The 4,028-nt window shown below is 44.9% G+C and overlaps 1 protein-coding gene across 1 annotated transcript in view; it reads left to right on the top strand.

The window, feature by feature from the left end:
• Positions 1-31: 31 nt before the first annotated feature.
• The window catches only part of Wtap (WT1 associated protein), a 26,928-nt gene continuing 22,931 nt past the window's right edge, over positions 32-4,028 (top strand). The window contains exon 1 of the mRNA XM_005363389.2: positions 32-174. The gene's annotated coding sequence lies outside the window, so the exon portion shown is untranslated. The remainder of the gene's footprint in view (positions 175-4,028) is intronic.

Genomic DNA, 4,028 nt, shown 5'->3' with positions numbered 1-4,028 from the left:
GGGGCGGGGCCGGCGGCGGGGCCTGGTTTCCTCCCTCAGCGCCATTTTGTGGCTGCGAGACCCGCAAATAAAGGCTAGCGCCGGGGCTGCGGCGGGAGGAGCGCGGGGGGGCCGGCGGCGGCGCGGCCTCGGCCTGTGTGACTGGCGGCGCCCGCGCAGCCTCGGGCTGGAAAGGTAAGTGCGGCCGGCAGCGGCAATGGCCGCGAGGGCCTGCGGGGCCGGGGATCGAGGCGCGGCCGCCCCAGACTCGGGAAGACGCAGCCCGGGCCGGAAAGGGTATCGGGCCTGGGACCGCGCTGGCTTCCCGTTAGCCAGAGCGGCGCGCTGCCCGCGGGGACGGTCCGCTGCGTCAGGGCCATTTTCCTTCCGTCCCTGGCGGCGGCCGGGGACAAGGCGAGCGGGCGTTCCCGCGGCCGGGGAGGCGGGGAGGCCGGAGGCCGCCCTCTCGGGGCTGACTGGCCATGCCGGCCCTTTCCCCGCCTCTGTCGCCCCCTCCCACCTCCCAGGACTGGTTCCCGGCGACCCAGCGACACCGATGAGTTCTGCCAAGCACAAACGAAGGGTTCGGTTTCTTTTTAAACCGAATTTCACGTCACGCACTAGCTTGTCACTGCAGCCACGTTCTCCCGTGGACTTCCATTTTTAAATAAGTGCATGCATTTTGAGGAGAATAATTGATTTTTTTGACAGCTTCGAGAAATTTTTCGTCAACTTTTAGTCATGTTTTGGATCTCTGTGAGGCTGGTTTGACCGTATTTAAAACTGTTTTCCATAAGCGTGAAAGCACAGTAGGAAAAGGCCTAAGCTTTTGTGTGTGTGTGTGTGTGTGTTTTCTCCCGGGGGGGGGCGGCTAGGAACGGAATCCTAGGCCTTGTGCATGCTAGGCCAACAATCTGCCATTGAGCTATTGCTCCAGCCCACAGTTCTTGGTTTGATGAGGAGGAAGTTAAGCTAATTTGACCCCAAAGGATTAAGTAACGATCAGTGAGTAAGTTACAGCTTCAGGGAGCATGTTATAGTCATAGGTTTGATATGCTAGTAAGTTTTATTTATGCCTCTTTCCTCACTCTTTTTCCATTTAGTTTTATTGTTTCAAAAGTGGAAGATCTGTTACTGCAAATTCTGTTTTTTGTTGTCCCCCCTCCCCCCTTTATATTGAGCTTTAGGACTGGAGAGTTGGCTCAGCAGTTGAGGGCACTTTCCACTCTTCTAAATGATGCCTCGGGGCTATCCTTAACTCCCTATTTCTGTGATTTTGACTTCCTCTTGTGATCTCTGTGGGCAGCACCAGGCCTGCACGTGGTGTACATACTTACATACAAAACATCCATAAACATAAAATAAATTTTTTAAAAATGGGAGATTTAAAAATAAAACCTGAGCATCAGGTTTTCTCATAGGTAAACAGACTTGTGAAACGACTGAAAACATTTTCGAGGTGGCTAGGTTTCACTGATCCAGTAACAACTGACAGGAGTCCGGGAAAGACTGCAGTTCACTGGATGGCTTCTGATGGGACTGAAGCTGACTTCTAAAGATTCCGGTAGTGTTTCCAAGAGTGCTTTAGTTCTTCACTCCATAGCAAAGGAGCAGTTTTTGCTTTAGTGGACCCTTTAGCAAAGCAAGATGTAAGATAATGTTTTTAATTATCTCCTTTTTTCTACCTTTGAATACTTTATATTCTTGTAGTTAACTAAACTTGGAAGAAAAATTTCAGTATTCCCATAATTGTATAAGCTATTGGATATAATGTGATACTCTTCCATCAGACTAAAGTTTATGTTATCAGTGTTCTTTATGTGCCTTAAAGATGAAACTGGTGGAGTTTATTTTCCTAATGTTTGTTACATTTTTTTCTGTTGTGTTCAAACAATCATTGTCTGTATGGTCTTTTTATGCCACCAGTGACAAAGGTCTGCAAGCACTTAGTGCACCAACACTGGTTGGTATTCTCTTTTGCTGATAGAGAAACTGAAGCCCCGAGTTAAGTGACTTACTTATTCAAATAAGCCTATGTAACTGACTGAAATAGTGGTCTGCCTTATAACTTTTCCCTTTGTAGTGCATGCTGAGGCTCCAGCACTGTCAGTAGGTTTCTTTCTTTCTTTCTTTCTTTTTTTTTTTTTTTTTTGGTTTTTCGAGACAGGGTTTCTCTGTAGCTTTGGAACCTGTCCTGGAACTAGCTCTTGTAGACCAGGCTGGTCTCGAACTCACAGAGATCCGCCTGCCTCTGCCTCCTGAGTCCTGGGATTAAAGGCGTGCGCCACCACTGCCCGGCAGGTAGTAGGTTTCTTTTATCCATTGTGATTTATTGCGAGGCATATACATGTCTTGCATAAAGTTGTATTGGCTTATGCTCGCCTTTCTCCAGAGACTAAGTTGCCCAACTTGGGGTCATAGTGTTAGGATCTGGAATGCTAGGCACCTATCAACTAAAACTGAATTCCACAACCTAATCTTGGCATCAATGACATTCTAAATAAGTATATATAGACTTATTTATTCTATTTTATGTATGTGGGTGCTTTGCCTACATGTATGTCTCTGTTCCATGTCTGTGCAGTGCCCTTGGAAGAAGAGGGTGTCAGGTCTCCTGGAACTGGAGTTAACAGTAGTTATGAGCTACAGTATGAGTGCTGGAATTGAAACCCCAGTCCTATGAAAGAGCAGCTAGTATTCTTAACTTCTGAGCCATCCCTCCAGCTGCTTTCCCCCCTTACATAATTTTAAAACCATTCATTTCTAACCCTGTCGTAAGGTTGGCAAGTTGGTTGCGTTGAATTTTTCTGTTTTGTCTTTGTTTTTTTAACATGGTATGTCTTTTTGTAGCCCTAGCTGGCTTGCAATTTCCTTGCTGTGTAGAACTTGAAACTGTGCAGCCTGTGCCTCCTGAGTGTGTGCTGTATGAGCTGTATGTGCTGCACCACACTCGGCATGCTTCCTTGTTGTGTTTTTGTTTCTGGTTTTTGAGACAGGGTCTCACTGTGTAGCCCTGACTGGTCTGGAACTCAGTAAGTCCCAGTTTCTCAAAATATAAAAGTGTGTATTATTTCTCTCATTTGCAATCCCAGGGGCTCAAACCCCAGACTCTGCATGCGCTTATCATGCAGTCCACAACTATATACCACTTCCCTAACCCTTGAAAGACTTTTGAATAGAGAAGACTTAAGCTATGATTTATAATGTGGTCATTTAGAGTGTTTTCCTAAAATTTTAATTTCTTTGTACAGCAGACCTAATTTGAGAACCAGGGTTTAGTGGTGGTATGATTAGAATATCTAGTTCATTTAGGAGTATATGTAAAATTGATATTGGGAAATCTTTACTTTGGTAAATTTTGATAAATCTCAAATAGTCATTAAGAAATTAAATATCTGAGTTTGAGGCCAGCCTGGTCTACAAAGGGAGTTCCAGGAAAGGCTCCAAAGCTACAGAGAAACCCTGTCTCGAAAAACCGAAAAAAGAAAAAATTAAATATCGCTGGCAGGCGGATTTCTGTGAGTTCAAGGCCAGCCTGGTCTACAGAGCGAGTTTCAGGACTGGCTCCATAGCTACTGAGAAACCCTGTCTCAAAAAGCCAAAAAGAAAAGAAAAAAAATTAAATATCTTTTAAAAATCGATACAACAAATTCTTCAGTCAAAATTTTAATAGTTCAGAATTTTGAGAAGTCCCTGTACCTTCGACTGTCTAGAACTCTCAATGAAGCCTGGTCTCAAACTACAGAGATCTACCTGCCTGTTCCTCCAGAGTGCTGGGATTTAAGGCCTGTACCTAACTTATAGTGTTGAATTTCTGTTAAGTATAGATGAGTAAAATAAAATGAAAAAAGTGGTTAAAGATGTAAGGGAATTTTGATGAATAGTCTGTGAGAACTAGGACCTAGGAATAACTTTGTTTCCTGGTTATATTTGAATATCAGAAAACAGAAAAAAAAAAACAGCTGGGGAGGGCGTTGCACACACCTTTAACACTGGCATTCTGTGAGTTCAAGGCCAGCCTGGTCTACAAGAGCTAGTTCCAGGACAGG

Source organism: Microtus ochrogaster, linkage group LG9, assembly GCF_000317375.1.
Source record: "Microtus ochrogaster isolate Prairie Vole_2 linkage group LG9, MicOch1.0, whole genome shotgun sequence".
NCBI lineage: Eukaryota > Metazoa > Chordata > Mammalia > Rodentia > Cricetidae > Microtus > Microtus ochrogaster.
Note: the sequence above shows the minus strand (reverse complement) of the source record. Positions and strands in the feature narration are given on the sequence as shown.